Source organism: Leuresthes tenuis, unplaced genomic scaffold (assembly GCF_036924035.1).
Source record: "Leuresthes tenuis unplaced genomic scaffold, fLeuTen1.0.hap1 SCAF_83, whole genome shotgun sequence".
Classification (NCBI taxonomy): Eukaryota; Metazoa; Chordata; class Actinopteri; order Atheriniformes; family Atherinopsidae; genus Leuresthes; species Leuresthes tenuis.
The window spans coordinates 151902-176235 of record NW_027325437.1 but is presented as its reverse complement, the minus strand read 5'-3'; the positions used below and the strand labels follow the sequence as shown (position 1 = coordinate 176235).

Sequence of the window (24334 nt, the reverse complement as noted above, 5' to 3'; positions counted from 1 at the left end):
ATTCTCGTGGTGTTTTTGTTGCTGCCTTGTCTTTTGCATAGAGTAAAAGACAAGGCAGCCATCGAATAGGGCCCGATTGTTCCTACTTGGTCAGCCGAGGAGCAAGCGTTTCAACCAAGCAACGCTCACCATGGGGAAGGTGGCTATGGCAACTAGCCTGATGCCCTCCTCCCGCAGTGACGGATAATCGTACTCTGGTTTCTCTTCATAACATACAAGTCTTTCGCCTTTTACTAAAGACTTCCGTGGAGAGCAGCACTAATGAGTTGTTTCTATTATTGGTAGGCTTTACCTTTGCGGCTGAAGCCCTTTCTGTCTGTGCAAAAGAAATCTTGCTACTTTGCAGAGTGACTTCTCTGAGTAGAGTCGCCTTACTTGTTGCGACTGTGCCGATGTTCGAAGCTGGAGTGCAAAGTTGTTGCTTGAATGGTGCTTGCTGGAGCATGCGGGAGTGCAAAGTTATACACTTTAAAAGGGCTGAAGAGTGCTCAGTGCAGCGGGTGGGCGGAGGTGCAACGTGACACTCTGGCCACCTATGGCCATAAAAAGAACACTGCTACAAGTGCGCATTGTGCCAGCAAGGGCCCTCGGACCTGAAACAGTGGACAGTTATCGCTTCTCGGCCTTTTGGCTAAGATCAAGTGTAGTATCTGTTCTTATCAGTTTAATATGTCCTCTATACGAGGACAACATATTAAATGGATTTTTAAGAATAGGAGTTGAAAAAGAAGCTTGCTCCGTTCACTCCAAGCCTCGACCCGGTACTGCAGTGCCGCTGGGAACGGTGCGCTCTCCTCTGCTCTTGTGAAAAAGCAAACAGCGGTGCAGGATGGAAGTTTCAGGGAGCCCAAGATGAAACTTTCTTTTAATCAGCTGAGAAAAGAGAGTGAATGCGAAGTGGACTTTAACACGGCTCTGGGAGCGAGCCGAGTGCGGGCTAACCGGGAGAATTGCTTGAAAGAAACGCGACACCGAATGAGTGGTCAGAACAAAGCCTCAATACGGTGTTCCCGTGGTGTTTGTGGCTGCCTTGTCTTTTGCACAGAGTAAAAGACAAGGCAGCCATCGAATAGATTGTTTCTACTTGGTCAGCCGAGGAGCAGGGGGGGGGGGCAAGCGTCTCAACCAAGCAAAGCTCACCAAGTAGGAACAATCGGGCCCTTTTCGATGGCTGCAACACCTGAAAGAGATATTGATGCGAGACCCGATCAAATGCTTTTTCAAAGTCTAAATTTAAGATGACAAGCCGGGTGTTTCTGTCTCTAGCGTAATCAATGATGTCTCGAATCAGTACGAGGCTGTCGGTGAGTTGTCTCCCTGAGATGGCACAAGCTTGGTCTGGGTGAATTACCTCCTCTAAAACAGAGGACATCCGTGTCGCTAAAACCTTGCTAAAAAGTTTACAGTCAAAGTTTAAAAGTGTGATGGGCCTCCAATTCTTTAGGTCAGTCTTATCATTTTTTTTATAAAGTAGAGTCACTATTCCCACTCTAAAACTGTCAGGCAGTCGGTCGAGTTTTTCAAAATCTTTAAAAACATCTAAAATGTCTGATGATAAAAGGTCCCAATAGGTCAGATAGAATTCTGCAGGAAGCCCGTCTAAACCCGGAGCTCGACTTCTCTTAAAACCTGTTAGGCATTTTTTTAACTCTAAAGCAGTAAAATTCTGTGTCAAGTGTGCATTCTCTTTTACGGTTTTGTCAACGAATTTTAAGATTTCTGCCGATGTTTCCAAGTGCACTGGTTTCTCTTTGTACATGTTACTATAAAAGGTATGTACAGTTTCAATCATCTCTTGTGTGGATTTTGTTAAAAACCCATCTTCTCTTTTTAGATTTTGAATACACTCCTTTTTATTTATAACTTTCTTTCTTTTTCACCTTCCTCAATTTCCTGCTCCCTGCTTCTTACAAAAATTCCTTTACTCTTTATTTCTGCTAAAACTGACATTTCCTTTTTGACATCTTTGATTTCTTCTTTAAAGTCTATGCCACACTGATTTAGTTTAAAGTAGCGCTGTAAGCGTTTATGTAGGCCCATCATACATCTATTCTCTTTCCTTTTTTTACGTTTACCTTGCTGTTTAAAAAAAGTCTGGGTCGTTTCCTTCACCATTTCCCACCATTGTGCATGTGTTTCGTAGAGGTCTTGAAGGGTCTGCCACTCTTTATAACATTCCCTGTACTGACTGACTATGATTTCATCCTCCAACAGGGAACAGTTGAGTTTCCACAGACCACTTCCTACCGTCACACCAAAAGGGGGTGAAAGGGTGCAGGAGAGCATAAGGTGGTCTGAAAAGAAAACAGGGGTTAATCTAACATCAGTGGGTGGGCAATCTCTAGTAAAGAAATAATCAATGCGAGAGGCTCTGGTGCCATCATGACTAAACCAGGTGAAGCCCTCCTCTCTGGGATGCATGGTTTTAAAACAGTCAGTAAGCTTAAAATCCCTGCATATGCCCTGAAGTAAAATCGAAGTCTTATCCACTTTAAAATCTACCCCTGCTCTTTTTCTATCTTTCCTGCTCAAGATACAGTTAAAATCCCCTCCTACAACTAAAGGTACTTGCCCTAGCATGTAAAGCTGTATATCTTCTAAAAGGTCATACCTTTCATTTTTTCCATTGAAACCATAAATATTTAAGAGGTTAAAGTCTTGCCCCATAAAATTCAAGTGTGCTAAAAGTGCCCGTCCGTCTCTCACCATTGTGCTACCTTTCACCAGAACATGCGGATTTTTAATTAGAATGGCCACACCATCATTTTTATTTTGATTTGAGCCACTCCATATCGATAAATGGGGCCACATTTCCTCCCATTGTCTATGGTTTTTTAAAAAAGGTAGTCCACATTCTTGTATTAAAAACACATCTGATTTTATGGAGTCTAAGAAGGATAAAATACTCTGGGCTCTTGTCTTTGATTTCACACTTCTCACATTTAGTGTTGAGAAGGTGAGAACCATTAAAAGCATAAAGGAAAGTAGGTATGTCATTTTCGTTTTTCTAAGTTATCAAAACAAATTACACACAGGTTATTTCTTGGGAAACTAGCTCTTCCTTCATTTCTTTAGGTGAAAAGTGAGTAGGGTGATCTATATTTCCTTTTCGGACTCTCGGTGTTGGCCTCTGACGCAATGTTGCATTTAACTTTGAGTCCCTGGGGGTTGATTGCAGAGCTGAAGTTAAAAAGGAGACCTCATTTGGTGAGTCGGAGGGGAAGACTCTAGGTTCTTCCACTGAAGAACTGTCTGAAAGGGACCTAACCCTTCCCCTCTTCTCTGATACCACTGGGGAATCAGAGGCTCAGATGCCGTCCTCTTCGGCTGTTGACCTTCGGGGAGGTGACTATCTTCACTAGACTCACCTGTCTGCTCTTCCTCCTCATTTAGCGTAGCTCCACCCTCTGCCTGTGAATTCTCACAGACTTCAACACTGAGTGGTGAGGCCTCTACAGGCCCCTCCCCTTTTTGCTCCTCACTTCCAATCCAAGCTTTTGGCGGGAAGTTTGAATTTATTGGGTCAACCTCTTCACTTTGTTCACCAACTGCCACCTTTGGTCCTTCTCTTTGTTGGCTTGACTGTGGCTTTACCGTCTTTAATTTGTTGGCAAAAGATTTAGGGCAATCTCTGAAGAGGTGATTTAATTCTCCACAGAGATTACATTTCCTGCCATTTGGACACTCTCCAAAAGTTTGCCCAATTTCTCTGCTCTTCCCACATAACACCTTGGTACAAGCCTCAACCAGGTGCCCATGCTCACCACACTTGCGGCAGAACTTGGGCTAACCCTGGTAGTGGATGTAACCTCGGTTTTCAAGGTGGCCAGAGTGTCGCCCACCCGCTGCACTGAGCACTCTTCAGCACTTTTAAATGGTATAACTTTGCACTCCCGCACGCTCCAGCAAGCACCATTCAAGCAACAACTTTGCACTCCAGCTTCGAACATCGGCACAGTCGCAACAAGTAAGGCGACTCTACTCAGAGAAGTCACTCTGCACAGTAACAAGATTTCTTTTGCACAGACAGAAAGGGCTTTACCCGCAAAGGTAAAGCCTGCCAAAAATAGAAACAACTCATTAGTGCTGCTCTCCACAGAAATCTTTAGTAAAAGGCGAAAGACTTGTACGTTATGAAGAGAAACCAGAGTACGATTATCCGTCACTGCGGGAGCAGGGCAACAGGCTAGTTGGCATAGCCACCTTCCCCATGGTGAGCTTTGCTTGGTTGAGACGCTTGCTCCCCCCCCCCTTGCTCCTCGGCTGACCAACTAGGAACAATCGGGCCCTATTCGATGGCTGCCTTGTCTTTTACTCTGTGCAAAAGACAAGGCAGCAACAAAAACACCACGAGAATCCCGTATTGAGGCTTTGTTCTGATCGCTCATTCGTTGTCGCGTTTTTTTCAAGCAATTCTCCCGGTTAGCCCACACTCGGCTCGCTCCCATAGCCGTGTTAAAGTCTACTTCGCATTCACTCTCTTTTCTCAGCAGACTCTTGGGATTTTATCTATAAAATGAATTCCTTCACTCAAACTATGTGAAAACTGCTTTGTCCTTAATATTTACCATGTCTAGAAAGATTTAAACAAAAAAAACAACGTTGTACTTTGCAGTAAAAGAAAGAGCAAATCTAAAGTTTCAGGAATCCGAGAATAAGCTTACTTTCATGAGTTCTTCACGATTTCGGATTTTGCTATAAAATGAATTCCTTCACTCAAACTAAATTAAAACTGCTAAACCGCTAATCTGTTATATGTAAGGCAGATGTCAAATTCACCGAAATAGGATCAAAGGGTATTCGGCCAATCGAGCTGTAGCAGCTTCGGTAAAAGAGTATAAGTTGAAGAGTTTGTGAATAAAGGTGTGCGCACACATAGTGTGCTGTACGAAAATAGGCAGGGAGCAATGCCGGCTGGGGTATATGTTCTTGTATGTTGTCTGACTGTTTGATTTGAATGTGTTGTGTAAGTGTCCTGTTGAATGTTACATGTTTGGGCTTTGACACGCTTCACTGTGGTTGTTAACTGTGTGGTGTGTCCTGAAATGTTATATGTTTGGGCTGTGTGACATGCTTAATGCTTGTCAGTAGCTACCCACTTATTCATATATAGCAACTGACAACATAAGAAGTCCGGACATACTTTGATAGTAGTTGTAGAAGTATCCTTATTGATAATAGATCACTAATTCATAGTGATAGAACAGTAGATGAACAGGTGCTTGCACATGTCTCACGAAAATAAAATGGGTGTATGATTGCTGACGGCAGAGCAATACTGCCAAACTTATGAGTTCTTGTGGCAAACTTGATTCAGTGTCTTGACGTGTATACGCTGTTTCGCTGACTTGATTGTCACAAGAAACAAAGTGTGTTTGATAAGATCCGACCATTTTATTACGGGAGGATCAGTATGTATGGATTCTGATGTGACTGATAAACCCATTCGTATCTTAAGCATAATCTAATACGTGAGACAACGCCCTGGCACACGATAAAAAAAAAAAAAGAGAGAGAGCGGTTTTGTGTCCCCACAGTCCATAATGTAGAAAAGAGAGAAAAAACCCTTTCTGATTTGGTGTGTGTGCTCATAGTGCAGAGTGTAGAGAAAAGAAAGCCGTTTTGGTGTCACGGGTGTTGTGACTTACACACACACATTTCTAAATTGAGAAAGGAAATTATTTTAGAGGAAGCACTAGAGATTAGATCCCACATTTGTTGATAGGCATTCATTTATTTCTTCACTTCTGATGAAGTTTCAACAATAAACAACAAACTTTGTATTATGAGAAAGAACCAGACTCATTCTTCAGGAATCCGAAAATAAGCTCTATTTTATGAATTATGCACGAATTCGGATTCTCCTATAAAACGAATTCATTAACTCAAACCAAGTTAAGACTGCTTTGTCCTTCATATTTATTCATGTCTAATCAAGTTTCAACGATAAACAACGTTGTACTTTGTAGAATGAGAAAGAACTTCTTCAGCAATAAGCATCTCTCGACATATGACGAAATACAGATTTTGCTATAAAATTAATTCCTTCTATCAGCCTGACTTAAAACTGTTTGTCCTCCTTATTTATCCACTTCAAATCAAGTTTCAACAATTAAAAAAAATTTGTAGTTTGAGAAAGAACAACTTAATCTTCAGCAATCAGTATAAAAAGAGGTGCAAATGCCAACCATACATACCTAAAAGGTGGAGCGGAAGTATTCAGCTGCAAGTAGGTGTGAATGTTCGACCATAATTTGTAAAAAGCGGGTAAGAAAAGGTTCGAATGCCCCACTATATATTAACAAAAGCGGGAGGAGAGGTCTTCGGATGAGAGTGGGTGAGAATTTCCAACCATAATCTATAAAATACGGTGAAAAAAAATATGTGAATGCCTCATAGAACACTAAAAGCGGAAGTGTTCGGCTGCAAGAAGGTGTGAATGTCCGACTATATTTGGTGAAAAGCAGGTGAAGCAAGGTCTGAATGCCCAACCTTACATCATCAAAAGCGAGATCAGAGGTGTTTGGCTGCAAGAAGGCCATAGTTTGCCAAAAGCGGGTAAGCTGCGAATGACCGACTAAATATCAACAAAAGTGGGGGCGGAGGTCTTCGGATGCAAGTGGGTGTGAATATCCCACCATACATGTATGGTGGAGAGGAAGCTGTGAATGGCCGACCATAGTAAAAGGCGGGTGAGAGAAGGTGCGAATGTCAAACCATACATAATCAAAAAAGGGAGCGGAGGTGTTCTGCTGTAAGAAGGTGTGAATGTTCAACCATAGTTGGTAAAAAGCGGGTAAGAAAAGGTTAAAATACCCGACTGTACACAATCAATAGCGGGAGCGGAGTTGTTCGGCTACAAGAAGGTGTGACAGTCCGACCATGGTTTGTAAAAAGCGGGTAAGAAAAGGTGCGAATGCCCGACAATGTATGATCAAAAGAGGGAGTGGAGGTTTTCGGCTGCAAGAAGGTCTGAATGTCCAACCATAATTTGTAAAAACCGGGGAAGAAAAGGCTCGAAAGCCCGACTATACACCATCAAAAGTGGGAGCGGAGGTGTTCAGCTGCAAGAAGGTGTGAATGTCTACCCATAATCACTGAAAAATGGGTAAGAAAAGGTGCGAATGCCTAACCATACATCATCAAAAGAGGGAGCGGAGGTGTTCTGCTGTAAGACGGTGTGAATGTCCGACCATAGATGGTAAAAAGCAGGTAAGAAAAGGTTAAATTACCCGACTGTACACAATCAAAAGAGGGAGCGGAGTTGTTCAGCTAAGAGAAGGTGTGAAAGTCCAACCTTGGTTTGTAAAAAGCGGGTAAGAAAAGGTTCGTATGCCCGAATATACACCATCAAAAGCGGAAGCGGAGGTGTTCGGCTGCAAGATATTGTGAACGTCCGACCAAAGTTTGTAAAAAGCAGTTAAGAAAAGGTTAGAATATCTAACCAAACATAATCAAAAGCGGGAGCAGAGCTGTTCGACTGGAAGTAGGTGTGAATGTCAGATCATAATTTGCAAAAAGCTGATGAGAAAGGGTGAGAATGCCCGACTATACACCATCAAATGCGGTAGCGGAGTTGTTCGGCTGTGAGTAGGTGTGAATCTCCAACCATAATTGCTGAAAAATGTGTTAGAAAAGGTAAAAATGCCGGTCCATACATAATCAAAATCGGGAGAGGTGGTGTTCAGCTGCAAGAAGGTCTAAATGTCCATCAATAATTGCTAGAAAACATGAAAGAAAATTTTCGAAAATCAAACCACACATGATCATAAGTGGGAGAGGAGGTGTTCAGCTGCAAGAAGGTGTGAATGTCCACCCATAATACCTGAAAAATGGGTAAAAAAAAGGTGCGAATGCCCAACCATACATCATCAAAAGCAGGAGTGCATGTGTTCGGCTACAAGAAGGTGTGAACGTCCAACCAAAGTTTGTAAAAAGCAGTTAAGAAAAGGTTCGAATATCCAACCATACATAATCAAAAGCGGGAGCAGAGCTGTTCGACTGCAAGTAGGTGTGAATGTCAGATCATAATTTGCAAAAAGCTGATGAGAAAGGGTGAGAATGCCCGACTATACACCATCAAATGCGGGAGCGGAGTTGTTCGGCTGTGAGTAGGTGTGAATCTCCGACCATAATTGCTGAAAAATGTGTTAGAAAAGGTAAGAATGCCGGTCCATACATCATCAAAAGCGAGAGAGGTTGTGTTCGGCTGCAAGTAGGTGTGAATGTCCAGCCATAATTACTCACAAACGGGTAAGAAAAGGTAGTATTGCCAGACCATATATGATCAAAACAGGGAGCGGAGGTGGTTCAGCTGCAAGAAGGTTTGAATGTCCGACTAAAGTTCAAATATATTAACAAAAGCGGGAGGAGAGGTCTTCGGATGAGAGTGGTTGAAAATTTCCAACCATAATGTATAAAATGCGGTGAAAAAAAGGTGTGATAGAACACTAAAAGGTGGAGCGGAAGTGTTCGGCTGCAAGAAGGTGTGAATGTTCGACTATATTTGGTGAAAAGCAGGTGAAGCAAGGTCTGAATGCCCAACCTTACATCATCAAAAGCGAGATCAGAGGTGTTTGGCTGCAAGAAGGCCATAGTTTGCCAAAAGCGGGTAAGGTGCGAATGTCCGACTAAATATCAACAAAATTTGGGGCGGAGGTCTTCGGATGCAAGTGGGTGTGAATATCCAACCATACAAGTATGGTGGAGAGGAAGCTGTGAATAGCCGACCATAGTTTGGAAAAAGCGGGTAAGAAAAGGTTTGAATACCCGAACATACACCATCAAAAGAGGGAGCGGAGGTGTTCCGCTGTACGAAGGTGTGAATGTCCGACCATAGTTGGTAAAAAGCGGGTAAGAAAAGGTTAAAATACCCGACTGTACACAATCAATAGCGGGAGCGGATGTGTTCGGCTACAAGAAGGTGTGAAAGTCCGACCATGGTTTGTAAAAAGCGGGTAAGAAAAGGTGCGAATGTCCGACAATGTATGATCAAAAGAGAGAGCGGAGGTTTTCGGATACAAGAAGGTTTGAATGTCCCACCATAGTTTGTAAAAAGCGGGTAAGAAAAGGTTCGAATGCCCGACTATACACAATCAATAGCGGGAGCGGATGTGTTCGGCTACAAGAAGGTGTGAAAGTCCGATCATGGTTTGTAAAAACCGGGAAGAAAAGGCTCGAAAGCCCGACTATACACCATCAAAAAGAAGGTTTGAATGTCCATCAATAATTGCTTTGAAACAAGAAAGTAAATTTTCGAATATCAAACCGTACATGATCATAAGCGGGAGAGGAGGTGTTCCGCTGTAAGACAGTGTGAATGTCCGACCATAGTTGGTAAAAAGCGGGTAAGAAAAGGTTAAAATACCCGACTGTACACAATCAATAGCGGGAGCGGAGTTGTTCGGCTACTAAAAGGTGTGAAAGTCCGACCCTGGTTTGTAAAAAGCGGGTAAGAAAAGGTTCGAATGCCCGAACATACACCATCAAAAGAGGGAGCGGAGGTGTTCCGCTGTAAGACGGTGTGAATGTCCGATCATAGTTGGTAAAAAGCGGGTAAGAAAAGGTTAAAATACCCGACTGTACACAATCAAAAGAGGGAGCGGAGTTGTTCAGCTAAGAGGTGTGAAAGTCCGACCATGGTTTGTAAAAAGCGGGTAAGAAAAGGTTCGTATGCCCGAATATACACTATCAAAACCGGAAGCGTAGGTGTTCGGCTGCAAGAAGGTGTGAACGTCCGACCAAAGTTTGTAAAAAAGCAGTTAAGAAAAGGTTCGAATATCTAACCAAACATAATCAAAAGCGGGAGCAGAGCTGTTCGACTGCAAGTAGGTGTGAATGTCAGAGAATAATTTGCAAAAAGCTGATGAAAAAGGGTGAGAAATCCCGACTATACACCATCAAATGCGGTAGCGGAGTTGTTCGGCTGTGAGTAGGTGTGATTCTCCAACCATAATTGCTGAAAAATGTGTTAGAAAAGGTAAGAATGCCGGTCCATACATCATCAAAAGCGGGAGAGGTGGTGTTCGGCTGCAAGTAGGTGTGAATGTCCATTAATAATTGCTTTAAAACATGAAAGAAAATTTTCGAATATCAAACCTTACATGATCATTAGCGGGAGAGGAGGTGTTCAGCTGCAAGAAGATGTGAATATCCACCCATAATTACTGAAAAATGGGTAGGAAAAGATGCGAATGTCCAACCATAAATTATCAAAAGCAGGAGTGGAGTTGTTCAGCTACAAGAAGGTGTGAAAGTCCAACCATGGTTTGTAAAAAGCGGGTAAGAGAAGGTTCGAATACCCGAATATATACCATCAAAAGCGGAAGCGGGGGTGTTTGGCTGCAAGAAGGTGTGAACGTCCGACCAAAGTTTGTAAAAAGCAGTTAAGAAAAGGTTTGAATACCCAACCGAACATAATCAAAAGCGGGAGCAGAGCTGTTCGACTGCAAGTAGGTGTGAATGTCAGATCATAATTGCTGAAAAATGCGATAGAAAAGACTAGAATGCCGGACAATACATCATCAAAAGCGGGAGAGATTGTTTTTCGGCTGCAAGTAGATGTGAATGTCCAGCCATAATTACTCACAAACGGGGGAAGAAAAGGTAGTATTTCCAGACCACACATGATCAAAACAGGGAGTGGAGGTGGTTCAGCTGCAAGGTGTGAATGTCTGACTAAAGTTTGTAAAAACCGTGTAAGACAAGGGGCGAATGCCCGACAATGTATGATCAAAAGAGGGAGCGGAGGTTTTCGGCTGCAAGGTCTGAATGTCCAACCGTAATTTGTAAAAATCGGGGAAGAAAAGGCTCGAAAGCCCAACTATACACCATCAAAAGCGGGAGCAGAGGTGTTCAGGTGCAAGAAGGTCTGAATGTCCGACCAATAATTACTGAAAAATGGGTAAGAAAAGGTGCGAATGCCAAATCATACATCATCAAAAGCAGGAGCGGATGTGTTCGGCTACAAGAAGGTTTGAATGTCCAACCATAGTAAGTAATAGGTGGGTAAGAAAAGGCTCGAATGCCCGACTATACACCATCAAAAGCGGAAGCGGAGGTGTTCGGCTGCAAGACGGTGTGAACGTCCGACCAAAGTTTGTAAAAAGCATTAAGAAAATGTTCGAATAGCCAACCAAACATAATCAAAAGCGGGAGCAGAGCTGTTCGACTGCAAGTAGGTGTGAATATCAGATCATAATTTGCAAAAAGCTGATGAGAAAGGGTGAGAATGCCCGACTATACACTATCAAATGTGGGAGCGGAGGTGTTCGTCTGTGAGTAGGTGTGAATGTCCGACCATAATTGCTGAAAAATGTGTTAGAAAAGGTAAGAATGCCGGACCATATATCATCAAAAGCGGGAGAGGTTGTGTTCAGCTGCAAGAAGGTGTGAATGTCCAGCCATAATTACTCACAAATGGGTAAGAAAAGGTACTATTGCCAGACCATATATGATCAAAACAGGGAGCGGAGGTGGTTCAGCTGCAAGAAGGTTTGAATGTCCGACTAAAGTTTGTGAAAAGCGGGTAAGAAAAGGTGTGAATGACCGACAATGTATGATCAAAAGAGGAGCGGAGGTTTTCGGCTGCAAGAAGGTCTGAATGTCCACCCATAATTACTGAAAAATGGGTAAGAAAAGGTGCGAAAGCCCAACCGCACATGATCATAAGTGGATGAGAAGGTAGTAAGTAGTGCAAGTAGGTGTGAATCTAAGATCATAATTTGTAAAAAGCGGGTAAGAAAAGGTAAGAATGCCCAACCATAAATTATCAAAAGCGGCAGCAGAGTTTCGGCTGGTATTTATCAATGTCTAGATAGATTTCAACAAAAAACAACGTTGTACTTTGCAGTAAAAGAAAGTGCAAATCAAAAGTTTTAGGAATCCGAGAATAAGCTTATTTTCATGAGTTCTGCACGATTTCGGATTTTATGTATAAAATGAATTTCTTCACGCAAACTAAGTTAACACTGCTTTGTCCTTCATATGTACCAATTTCTACATATATTTCAAGCATAAACTTCCTCATACTACCCTGAATGAGAAAGAGCCACACTTGTGATTAAGCCATACCTCCCTTTTGAGGAGTTCTGCATGATTTGGGATTTTATCTATAAAATTAATTCCTTCACTCAAACTATGTTAAAACGGCTTTTACCTTCATATTTATCAATGTCTCAATAGATTTAAACAAAAAACAACGTTGTACTTTGCAATAAAAGTAAGAGCAAATCAAAAGTTTTAGGAATCCGAGAATAAGCTTATTTTCATGAGTTCTGCACGATTTCGGATTTTATGTATAAAATGAATTCATTCACTCAAACCAAGTTAAAACTGCTTTTTCCTTCATATTTATCAATGTCTAGATCGACTTCAACAAAGAACAACATTGTATTTTGCAGTAGAAGAAAGAGCAAAACTGAAGGATCAGGAATCCGAGAATAAGCTTCTTTTCATACGTTCTGCATGATTTGGGATTTTATGTATAAAATGAATTCCTTCTCTCAAACTAAATTAACACTGCTTTGTCCTTCATATGTACCCATTTCTACATATATTTCAAGCATAAACTTCCTCATACTACCCTGAATGAGAAAGAGCCACACTTGTGATTAAGCCATACCTCCCTTTTGAGGAGTTCTGCATGATTTGGGATTTTATGTATAAAATTAATTCCTTCACTCAAACTATGTTAAAACGGCTTTTACCTTCATATTTATCAATGTCTCAATAGATTTAAGCAAAAAAACAACGTTGTACTTTGCAATAAAAGAAAGAGCAAATCAAAAGTTTTAGGAATCCGAGAATAAGCTTATTTTCATGAGTTCTGCACGATTTCGGATTTTATGTATAAAATGAATTCATTCACTCAAACCAAGTTAAAACTGCTTTTTTCTTCATATTTATCAATGTCTAGATCGACTTCAACAAAGAACAACACTGTATTTTGCAGTAGAAGAAAGAGCAACACTGAAGGATCAGGAATCCGAGAATAAGCTTATTTTCTTATGGGCAAGTGGGAACTGCTTTGTCCTTCATATTTATCAATGTGTAGATGGATTTCAACTTCTTCTACTGCATCTTCTTCACACCTTCTTGTAGCCGAACACTTCCGCTCCCGCTATTGATTGTGTACAGTCGGGTATTTTAACCTTTTCTTACCCGCTTTTTACCAACTATGGTCGGACATTCACACCGTCTTACAGCGGAACACCTCCGCTCCCGCTTTTTATGGTGTATAGTCGGGCATTCGAACCTTTTCTTACCCGCTATTTACAAACTATGGTAGGACATTCAAACCTTCGTGTATCCGAAAACCTCCGCTCTCTCTTTTGATCATACATTTTCGGACATTCGCACCTTTTCTTACCCGCTTTTTACAAACCATGGTCGGACTGTCACACCTTCTTGTAGCCGAACACATCCACTCCCGCTATTGATTGTGTACAGTCGGGTATTTTAACCTTTTCTTACCCGCTTTTTACCAAGTATGGTCGGACATTCACACCTTCGTACAGCGGAACACCTCCGCTCCCTCTTTTGATGGTGTATGTTCGGGCATTCAAACCTTTTCTTACCCGCTTTTTCCAAACTATGGTCGGCTATTCACAGCTTCCTCTCCACCATACCTGTATGGTGGGATATTCCCACCCACTTGCATCCGAAAACCTCCGCCCCAAATTTTGTTGATATTTAGTCGGACATTCGCACCTTACCCGCTTTTGGCAAACTATGGCCTTCTTGCAGCCAAACAACTCTGATCTTGCTTTTGATGATGTAAGGTTGGGCATTCAGACCTTGCTTCACCTGCTTTTCACCAAATATAGTCGGACATTCACACCTTCTTGCAGCCGAACACTTCCGCTCCACCTTTTAGTGTTCTATCACACCTTTTTTTTCACCGCATTTTATACATTATGGTTGGAAATTTTCAACCAAATTCATCCGAAGACCTCTCCTCCCGCTTTTGTTAATATATTTGAACTTTAGTTTGACATTCAAACCTTCTTGCAGCTGAACCACCTCCGCTCCCTGTTTTGATCATATATGGTCTGGCAATACTACCTTTTCTTACCCGTTTGTGAGTAATTATGGCTGGACATTCACACCTACTTGCAGCCGAACACAACCTCTCTCGCTTTTGATGATGTATGGACCGGCATTCTTACCTTTTCTAACACATTTTTCAGCAATTATGGTCGGAGATTCACACCTACTCACAGCCAAACAACTCCGCTCCCGCATTTGATGGTGTATAGTCGGGCATTCTCACCCTTTCTCATCAGCTTTTTGCAAATTATGATCTGACATTCACACCTACTTGCAGTCGAACAGCTCTGCTCCCGCTTTTGATTATGTATAGTTGGATATTCGAACCTTTTCTTAACTGCTTTTTACAAACTTTGGTTGGACGTTCACACCTTCTTGTAGCCGAACACATGCACTCCTGCTTTTGATGATGTATGGTTGGGCATTCGCACCTTTTTTTTACCCATTTTTCAGGTATTATGGGTGGACATTCACACCTTCTTGCAGCTGAACACATCCTCTCCCACTTATGATCATGTGTGGTTTGATTTTCGAAAATTTTCTTTCATGTTTTCTAGCAATTATTGATGGACATTTAGACCTTGCAGCTGAACACCACCTCTCCCGATTTTGATTATGTATGGACCGGCATTTTTACCTTTTCTAACACATTTTTCAGCAATTATGGTTGGAGATTCACACCTACTCACAGCCGAACAACTCCGCTACTGCATTTGATGGTGTATAGTCGGGCATTCTCACCCTTTCTCATCAGCTTTTTGCAAATTATGATCTGACATTCACACCTACTTCCAGTCGAACAGTTCTGCTCCCGCTTTTGATTATGTTTGGTTAGATATTCGAACCTTTTCTTAACTGCTTTTTACAAACTTTGGTCGGACGTTCACAATATCTTGCAGCCGAACACCTCCGCTTCCGCTTTTGATGGTGTATATTCGGGCATACGAACCTTTTCTTACCCGCTTTTTACAAACCAAGGTCGGACTTTCACACCTTCTCTTAGCTGAACAACTCCGCTCCCTCTTTTGATTGTGTACAGTCGGGTAATTTAACCTTTTCTTACCCGCTTTTTACCATCTATGGTCGGACATTCACACCGTCTTACAGCGGAACACCTCCGCTCCCTCTTTTGATGATGTATGGTTAGGCATTCGCACCTTCTCTTACCCATTTTTCAGTAATTATGGGTAGACATTCACACCTACTTGCAGCCGAACACAACCTCTCTCGCTTTTGATGATGTATGGACCGGCATTCTTACCTTTTCTAACACATTTTTCAGCAATTATGGTCGGAGATTCACACCTACTCACAGCCAAACAACTCCGCTCCCGCATTTGATGGTGTATAGTCGGGCATTCTCACCCTTTCTCATCAGCTTTTTGCAAATTATGATCTGACATTCACACCTACTTGCAGTCGAACAGCTCTGCTCCCGCTTTTGATTATGTATAGTTGGATATTCGAACCTTTTCTTAACTGCTTTTTACAAACTTTGGTTGGACGTTCACACCTTCTTGTAGCCGAACACATGCACTCCTGCTTTTGATGATGTATGGTTGGGCATTCGCACCTTTTTTTTACCCATTTTTCAGGTATTATGGGTGGACATTCACACCTTCTTGCAGCTGAACACATCCTCTCCCACTTATGATCATGTGTGGTTTGATTTTCGAAAATTTTCTTTCATGTTTTCTAGCAATTATTGATGGACATTTAGACCTTCTTGCAGCTGAACACCACCTCTCCCGATTTTGATTATGTATGGACCGGCATTTTTACCTTTTCTAACACATTTTTCAGCAATTATGGTTGGAGATTCACACCTACTCACAGCCGAACAACTCCGCTACTGCATTTGATGGTGTATAGTCGGGCATTCTCACCCTTTCTCATCAGCTTTTTGCAAATTATGATCTGACATTCACACCTACTTCCAGTCGAACAGCTCTGCTCCCGCTTTTGATTATGTTTGGTTAGATATTCGAACCTTTTCTTAACTGCTTTTTACAAACTTTGGTCGGACGTTCACAATATCTTGCAGCCGAACACCTCCGCTTCCGCTTTTGATGGTGTATATTCGGGCATACGAACCTTTTCTTACCCGCTTTTTACAAACCAAGGTCGGACTTTCACACCTTCTCTTAGCTGAACAACTCCGCTCCCTCTTTTGATTGTGTACAGTCGGGTAATTTAACCTTTTCTTACCCGCTTTTTACCATCTATGGTCGGACATTCACACCGTCTTACAGCGGAACACCTCCGCTCCCTCTTTTGATGATGTATGGTTAGGCATTCGCACCTTCTCTTACCCATTTTTCAGTAATTATGGGTAGACATTCACACCTTCTTGCAGCTGAACACCTCCTCTTCCTGCTTATGATCATGTGCAGTTTGATATTTGAAAATTTTCTTTCATGTTTTCTAGCAATTATTGATGGACATTCAGACCGTCTTGCAGCTGAACACCTCCGCTCCAGCTGTTGATGGTGTATAGTCGGGCTATCGAGCCTTTTCTTCCCCGATTTTTACAAATTATGGATGGACATTCAGACCTTCTTTCAGCCGAAAACCTCCGCTCCCTCTTTTGATCATACATTGTCGGGCATTCGCACCTTTTCTTACCCGCTTTTTACAATTCATGGTCGGACTTTCACACCTTTTAGTAGCGGAACAACTCTGCTCCCACTATTGATTGTGTACAATAGGGTATTTTAACCTTTTCTTACCTGCTTTTTGCCAATTATGGTTGGACATTCACACCTTCTTACAGCGGAACACCTCCGCTCCCTCCTTTGATGGTGTATGTTCGGGCATTCGAACCTTTTCTTACCCGCTTTTTACAAACTATGGTCAGACATTCAAACCTTCTTGTAGCCGAACACATCCACTCCTGCTTTTGATGATGGGTATTCAAACCTACTTGTTGCCCGCTTTTCATTAATTATGGGTGGACATACACACCTTGTCGCAGCCAAACACCTCCGCTCCCTGTTAGGATCATGTATGGTTGGGCATTCGTACCTTTTCTTACCCATTTTGCAGTAATTATGGGTGGACATTCACACCTTCTTGCATTTGAACACCTCCTCTCCCGCTTATGATCATGTGCGGTTTGATTTTCGAAAATTCTCTTCCATGTTTTCTAGCAATTATTGATGGACATTCAGACCTTCTTGCAGCTGAACACCTCCGCTCCAGCTGTTGATGGTGTATAGTCGGGCTTTCGAGCCTTTTCTTCCCAGATTTTTACAAAATATGGATGGACATTCAGACCTTGTTTCAGCCGAAAACCTCCGCTCCCTCTTTTGATCATACATTGTCGGGCATTCGCACCTTTTCTTACCCGCTTTTTACAAAACCATGGTCGGACTTTCACACCTTTTAGTAGCGGAACAACTCTGCTCCCGCTATTGATTGTGTACAATCGGGTATTTTAACCTTTTCTTACCTGCTTTTTGCCAACTATGGTCGGACATTCACACCTTCTTACAGCGGAACACCTCCGCTCCCTCCTTTGATGGTGTATATTCGGGCATTCGAACCTTTTCTTACCAGCTTTTTACAAACTATGGTCAGACATTCACACCTTCTTGCAGCCGAACACTTCCGCTCTACCTTTTAGTGTTCTATGGGGTATTCACACCTTTTTTTTCACCGCATTTTATAGATTTTGGTTGTAAATTCTCACCCACTCTTATCCGAAGACCTCTCCTCCTGCTTTGGTTAATATATAGTCGGGCATTCAAACCTTTTCTTACCCGCTTTTTACAAATTATGGTCGAACATTCACACCTACTTGCAGCCGAACACCTCCGCTCCCGCTTTTGATGGTGTATAGTCGGGCTTTCGAGCCTTTTCTTCCCTGGTTTTTACAAATTATGGTTGGACATTCAGACCTTGCAGCCGAAAACCTCCGCTCCCTCTTTTGATCATACATTGTCAGGCATTCGCACCTACTTGCAGCCGAATACTTCCGCTCCACCTTTGAGTGATGTATGGTTGGCATTTGCACCTTTTCTTACCCTTTCTTACCCTACTGATTGCTTAAGATTAAGTTGTTTTTTCTCAAACTACAACATTTTTTTAATTGTTGAAACTTGATTTGAAGTGGATAAATAAGGAGGACAAACAGTTTTGAGTCAGGCTGATAGAAGGAATTAATTTTATAGCAAAATCTGTATTTCGTCATATGTCGAGAGATGCTTATTGCTGAAGAAGTACAAAGTACAACGTTGTTTATCGTTGAAACTTGATTAGACATGAATAAATATGAAGGACAAAGCAGTCTTAACTTGGTTAGAGTTAAGGTTTTATAGGAGAATCCGAATTCGTGCATAACTCGTAAAATAGAGCTTATTTTCGGATTCCTGAAGAATGAGTCTGGTTCTTTCTCATAATACAAAGTTTGTTGTTTATTGTTGAAACTTCATCAGAAGTGAAGAAATAAAAGAATGCCTATCAACAAATGTGGGATCTAAACTCTAGTGCTTCCTCTAAAATAATTTCCTTTCTCAATTCAGAAATGTGTGTGTGTAAGTTACAACACCCGTGACACCAAAACGGCTTTCTTTTCTCTCTTTTCTCTATACTCTGCACTGTGAGAACACACACCAAATCAGAAAGGCTTTTTTCTCTCTTTTCTACATTATGGACTGTGGGGACACAAAACCGCTCTCTCTTTTTTTTTTTGATTGTGTGCCAGGGCGTTGTCTCACGTATTAGATTATGCTTACGATACGAATGGGTTTATCAGTCACATCAGAATCCATACATACTGATCCTCCCGTAATAAAATGGTCGGATCTTATCAAACACACTTTGTTTCTTGTGACAATCAAGTCAGCGAAACAGCGTATACACGTCAAGACACTGAATCAAGTTTGCCACAAGAACTCATAAGTTTGGCAGTATTGCTCTGCCGTCAGCAATCATACACCCATTTTATTTTCGTGAGACATGTGCAGGCACCTGTTCATCTACTGTTCTATCACTATGAATTAGTTTATCTATTATCAATAAGGATACTTCTACAACTACTATCAAAGTATGTCCAGACTTCTTATGTTGTCAGTTGCTATATATGAATAAGTGGGTAGCTACTGACAAGCATTAAGCATGTCACACAGCCCAAACATATAACATTTCAGGACACACCACACAGTTAACAACCACCGTGAAGTGTCAAAGCCCAAACATGTAACATTCAACAGGACACTTACACAACACATTCAAATCAAACAGTCAGACAACATACAAGAACATATACCCCAGTCGGCATTTTCCTACAGCTCACCATGTGTGCGCACACCTTTATTCACAAACTCTTCAACTTATACTCTTTTACCGAAGCTGCTACAGCTCGATTGGCCGAACACCGAATAATCCTAATTCGGTGAATTTGACATCTGCCTTACATGTAACAGATTAGCGGTTTAGCAGTTTTAATTTAGTTTGAGTGAAGGAATTCATTTTATAGCAAAATCCGAAATCGTGAAGAACTCATGAAAGTAAGCTTATTCTCGGATTCCTGAAACTTTAGATTTGCTATTTCTTTTACTGCAAAGTACAACGTTGGTTTTTTTGTTTAAATCTTTCAAGACATGGTAAATATGAAGGACAAAGCAGTTTTAACATAGTTTGAGTGAAGGAATTCATTTTATTGATAAAATCCCAAAAGTCTGCTGAGAAAAGAGAGTGAATGCGAAGTAGACTTTAACACGGCTCTGGGAGCGAGCCGAGTGCGGGCTATCCGGGAGAATTGCTTGAAAGAAACGCGACACCGAATGAGCGGTCAGAACAAAGCCTCAATACGGTTTTCCCGTGGTGTTTTTGTTGCTGCCTTGTCTTTTGCACAGAGTAAAAGACAAGGCAGCCATCGAATAGGGCCCGATTGTTCCTACTCGGTCAGCAGAGGAGCAAGGGGGGGGGGGAGCAAGCGTCTCAACCAAGCAAAGCTCACCATGGGGAAGGTGGCTATGCCAACTAGCCTGATGCCCTGCTCCCGCAGTGACGGATAATCGTACTCTGGTTTCTCTTCATAACGTACAAGTCTTTCGCCTTTTACTAAAGACTTCTGTGGAGAGCAGCACTAATGAGTTGCGACTGTGCCGATGTTCGAAGCTGGAGTGCAAAGTTGTTGCTTGAATGGTGCTTGCTGGAGCGTGCGGGAGTGCAAAGTTATACCATTTAAAAGGGCTGAAGAGTGCTCAGTGCAGCAGGTGGGCGGAGGTGCAAAGTGACACTCTGGCCACCTATGGCCATAAAAAGAACAGGGGTGTTAGCGGACAAGTGCGCATTGTGCCAGGAAGGGCCCTCGGACGTGAACCAGTGGACAGTTGTCGCTTCTCGGCCTTTTGGCTAAGATCAAGTGTAGTATCTGTTCTTATCAGTTTAATATCTGATATGTCCTCTATACGAGGACTACATATTAAATGGATTTTTAGCAATAGGAGTTGAAAAAGTAGCTTGCTCCGTTCACTCCAAGCATTGACCCCGTACTGCAGTGCCGCTGGGAACGGTGCGCTCTTCTCTACTCTTGTGAAAAAGCAAACAGCGGTGCAGGATGCAAGTTTCAGGGAGCCCAAGATGAAACTTTCTTTTAGTCTGCTGAGAAAAGAGAGTGAATGCGAAGTAGACTTTAACACGGCTCTGGGAGCGAGTCGAGTGCGGGCTAACCGGGAGAATTGCTTGAAAGAAACGCCATACCAAATGAGCGGTCAGAACAAAGCCTCAATACGGTGTTCCCGTTGTGTTTTTGTTGCTGCCGCTGTTTGCTTTTTCACAAGAGCGCACCTGTTGAGGGGGGGCCTGGGGGGGCCTGGGTGATGGTGGGTCTCAGGCCCGGGCTGCTGCGACTGGTGTGACCGGGTGGTTTGTTTGTTTGTTTTTTGTTGTTGTTTGTTTGTTTTTTGTAGAGGTCCTCCGGAGTGGGGTTGGGTTGAGTGGGGTGGGGCGGGATGGGTACCTTCTGGGGGTACAGTAGCTCCCAGAATATGGTCGCTGCAGGCCCCGAGCCTGGTGGACATCAGGCCCTCCTGTCCTGTGTTGGCTCCCTTTTAAAATGTACAGAACTTAGAACAGGTCTAGTCCCTGGCTTTCGGCAGAACTGTCTTCTTTACTTTTTTTTTTTTCCCCTTATCGTGTTCAGCATTATGGCAGCAGAATTGTAGTCTGAATACCTTTGATGCCAAACAGATTTGCTTTGCCAAGGGAAGTTTTATAAATGTAAAGCTCCCCTTGATGCCCATTTATTTATTTCTGTTTACATTATATGACATGTAATAGAACTGAACCGGACCGGGGGACAAGGAAAGAAGAAGAGGAAAGAAGAGAAAAACAGAACATACATCGCATACAACACAGCTGTGGATATAGATGACCTGAGACGACATGATAATACATCAACTGCTTAGCGACCATGCTACTGGACTAATGAATGTGGTTGTGTGTGTGTGAGAACATGCAACACCCATGGCACAGGACCTACATGATAACCGTGCTTAGTTATGAGTGTATAAGCGTACAGGGCCACAATCCACAGCCCCCCCAAGCAATCAGAAGCAGGCAGAGAGGGCCACAAGACCCAGGCCACCAGCAGCCCCCACAGAGCACAGAACCCAGGAAGCCCACCGCAGGGGCAACCACGCATCCACCCAGAAGACTGCAGAGGAAGCCCCCGGAAAGAGCCCCCATAAGCATAGGGCAGAGGCCCTCCGGGAGCCAGGGGCAACAGCCCACCGACGTCGCCAGGCCCCAGCCGCCCAGACATGGGCCGTGCACTGGATCCGGGCCCCAGGAGCCCGAGCGCCCCCAAACCCCCCGACAGAGGCCCCACCCAATACCCAGGAGGGCCAAGCGCCCCAGACAGCCACACAGTGGGTCAGCGCCTGCCCCAGCACCCCTAGCCAAGTGCCCTGGGAGTCAAGACGTGCCCACAGGTGGGTGAAGTCGCGAGCAGTGGAGAGAGGCCACGCCGCCCCCCCCCATCGGGAGAAGCACAGGCAGGCCAGGCGACAGCAAGTCCAAGATCCAGGCCCAATCATTACCACACACACTTTCATGTCCCATACATCCACACGTCCTCCCTCCCTCGACTCCGCTGGGGTGTAGTGCAGCGGGCACACCAGGGGGCAGGCAGCCCCCCAGCCACCACAGACCCCAAACCAGCAGAACAATTAATTAATCCTCCTGGCCCCTCCCGCCCCGAGCAGCAACCAGGAAGCAGGGGTGTGCGAAGAAGACCCCTCCCCTCACCCTTCTGGCTCTTCAATATTTTCTAATAGTGAGCAATTAAAATTGAGGGGCAGCCAAACTTGTAGAACTGGGAGCGTGGCCCTCTGGGCAGCCTACATACCCAAAGAGCCCCGCCCACCAGATGCCACTCAGTGTAACCACCCCCCAAGACCTAATGTGTGTGTGTGAGTGTGTTTGATAAGTAGTAATGTCTAAGGTGTAATTAAAACAGGGGTGGGAACTGCAGAGTGCAACTACTGCAGAGTCCACTACACCCCACCGAACACACACGCCCCCAAAACCCTTCATGTGTGAGTGTGTGCTGTGTACAGGAGCCAGAAGGGAGAATGGGGATATACACTGGGGGCAGCCAGGGACTGGCTGCAATAGGCATCCCCGCTACCAGGGAGCCAACACAGGACAGGAGGGCCTGATGTCCACCAGGCTCGGGGCCTGCAGCGACCATATTCTGGGAGCTACTGTACCCCCAGAAGGTACCCATCCCGCCCCACCCCACTCACCCAACCCCACTCCGGAGGACCTCTACAAAAAACAAACAAACAACAACAAAAAACAAACAAACAAACCACCCGGGTCACACCAGTCGCAGCAGCCCGGGCCTGAGACCCACCATCACCCAGGCCCCCCCAGAGCCCCCCTCAACAGGTGCGCTCTTGTGAAAAAGCAAACAGCGGCAGCAACAAAAACACAACGGGAACACCGTATTGAGGCTTTGTTCTGACCGCTCATTTGGTATGGCGTTTCTTTCAAGCAATTCTCCCGGTTAGCCGACACTCGGCTCACTCCCATAGCCGGGTTAAAGTCTACATCACATTCACTCTCTTTTCTCAGCAGACTAAAAGAAAGTTTCATCTTGGGCTCCCTGAAACTTGCATCCTGCACCGCTGTTTGCTTTTTCACAAGAGTAGAGAAGAGCGCACCGTTCCCAGCGGCACTGCAGTACGGGGTCAATGCTTGGAGTGAACGGAGCAAGCTACTTTTTCAACTCCTATTGCTAAAAATCCATTTAATATGTAGTCCTCGTATAGAGGACATATCAGATATTAAACTGATAAGAACAGATACTACACTTGATCTTAGCCAAAAGGCCGAGAAGCGACAACTGTCCACTGGTTCACGTCCGAGGGCCCTTCCTGGCACAATGCGCACTTGTCCGCTAACACCCCTGTTCTTTTTATGGCCATAGGTGGCCAGAGTGTCACTTTGCACCTCCGCCCACCCGCTGCACTGAGCACTCTTCAGCCCTTTTAAATGGTATAACTTTGCACTCCCGCACGCTCCAGCAAGCACCATTCAAGCAACAACTTTGCACTCCAGCTTCGAACATCGGCACAGTCGCAACAAGTAAGGCGACTCTACTCAGAGAAGTCACTCTGCACAGTAACAAGATTTCTTTTGCACAGACAGAAAGGGCTTCACCCGCAAAGGTAAAGCCTGCCAAAAATAGAAACAACTCATTAGTGCTGCTCTCCACAGAAGTCTTTAGTAAAAGGTGAAAGACTTGTACGTTATGAAGAGAAACCAGAGTACGATTATCCGTCACTGCGGGAGCAGGGCATCAGGCTAGTTGGCATAGCCACCTTCCCCATGGTGAGCTTTGCTTGGTTGAAACGCTTGCTCCCCCCCCCCCCCCCCCCCCCCCCCCCCCTTGCTCCTCGGCTGACCAAGTAGGAACAATCGGGCCCTATTCGATGGCTGCCTTGTCTTTTACTCTGTGCAAAAGACAAGGCAGCAACAAAAACACCACGGGAAAACCGTATTGAGCTTTGTTCTGACCGCTCATTCGGTGTCGCGTTTCTTTCAAGCAATTCTCCCGGTTAGCCCGCACTCGGCTCGCTCCCAGAGCCGTGTTAAGGTCTACTTCGCATTCACTCTCTTTTCTCAGCAGACTCTTGGGATTTTATCAATAAAATGAATTCCTTCACTCAAACTATGTTAAAACTGCTTTGTCCTTCATATTTACCATGTCTTGAAAGATTTAAACAAAAAAACCAACGTTGTACTTTGCAGTAAAAGAAATAGCAAATCT

The 24334-nt window shown here is 43.7% G+C and overlaps 6 non-coding genes and 1 pseudogene across 6 annotated transcripts; 4 read left to right on the top strand and 3 right to left on the bottom strand.

Annotated features, from left to right (window-relative positions):
- Positions 1-189: 189 nt before the first annotated feature.
- Positions 190-302, top strand: LOC140286330 (U5 spliceosomal RNA). The gene has a single exon (XR_011911168.1). It is a non-coding gene; the product is annotated as a U5 spliceosomal RNA (small nuclear RNA).
- A 309-nt stretch (positions 303-611) lies between these two features.
- Positions 612-795, top strand: LOC140286314 (U2 spliceosomal RNA). Its single transcript, XR_011911153.1, has one exon. It is a non-coding gene; the product is annotated as a U2 spliceosomal RNA (small nuclear RNA).
- A 3243-nt stretch (positions 796-4038) lies between these two features.
- LOC140286333 (U5 spliceosomal RNA) lies at positions 4039-4153 on the bottom strand. The gene has a single exon (XR_011911170.1). It is a non-coding gene; the product is annotated as a U5 spliceosomal RNA (small nuclear RNA).
- Positions 4154-20071: 15918 nt separating this feature from the next.
- Positions 20072-20156, top strand: LOC140286347 (U5 spliceosomal RNA; annotated as a pseudogene).
- Positions 20157-20389: 233 nt separating this feature from the next.
- Positions 20390-20580, top strand: LOC140286304 (U2 spliceosomal RNA). The gene has a single exon (XR_011911144.1). It is a non-coding gene; the product is annotated as a U2 spliceosomal RNA (small nuclear RNA).
- A 2634-nt stretch (positions 20581-23214) lies between these two features.
- On the bottom strand, positions 23215-23405 carry LOC140286303 (U2 spliceosomal RNA). Its single transcript, XR_011911143.1, has one exon. It is a non-coding gene; the product is annotated as a U2 spliceosomal RNA (small nuclear RNA).
- Positions 23406-23721: 316 nt separating this feature from the next.
- On the bottom strand, positions 23722-23835 carry LOC140286343 (U5 spliceosomal RNA). The gene has a single exon (XR_011911179.1). It is a non-coding gene; the product is annotated as a U5 spliceosomal RNA (small nuclear RNA).
- Between the last annotated feature and the right edge of the window lie 499 nt (positions 23836-24334).